Raw genomic sequence first — 621 nt, 5'->3', positions numbered from 1 at the left:
CCAATAATATAAAGAATCCAAATAGGCAACTACACAGATCCCAATTATCCATTCACCAATTTATACTTTCGTCTCTTAGGCATTCTTGATTCTACCAAAAGTTTAATTCTTAGTTAAAATCTTCCAACGGATTAATCCACCTTTTCTATCCCAGACGCAACGACTACGAGATCCATATTTACACCTCAGATGCAGATGGTGAGTTTGGAAGATTTAAACTCAATATTGGAAGCTCCAAACTGGTTCAGAAGACAATGTTCAAGTTTGGATGCACCGAGCAATTCGAATGTTCTGAACGGTAGATCAGAAGATCCGATCGCCTTTGGATAAGTAAGTATGGGATTTCTGATTGGTTTTTTGACTTGAGGTAGTTCGAAAGCTCCGAATCCAAGTTTGGAAGATACGAACTCTGCAAGAATAGTCAGTTGTCCAATCACCGGACACGCGTTCGTTGGATGTTGCGTGTTTTCTCCTTGAAAGTGCATGATGTCAAGTTTTAATATATGATAAGTAAAGTATCTTTTTACGAGGAGTATATATTTAAAATTATATTATTTTTTTAATTAAAATATACTAGACTTTATTTAAAAAACTCAAAAAATCATATTTGTTCAAACTTAA

Source organism: Henckelia pumila, chromosome 3, assembly GCF_033568475.1.
Source record: "Henckelia pumila isolate YLH828 chromosome 3, ASM3356847v2, whole genome shotgun sequence".
Lineage (NCBI taxonomy): Eukaryota > Viridiplantae > Streptophyta > Magnoliopsida > Lamiales > Gesneriaceae > Henckelia > Henckelia pumila.
Note: the sequence above shows the minus strand (reverse complement) of the source record.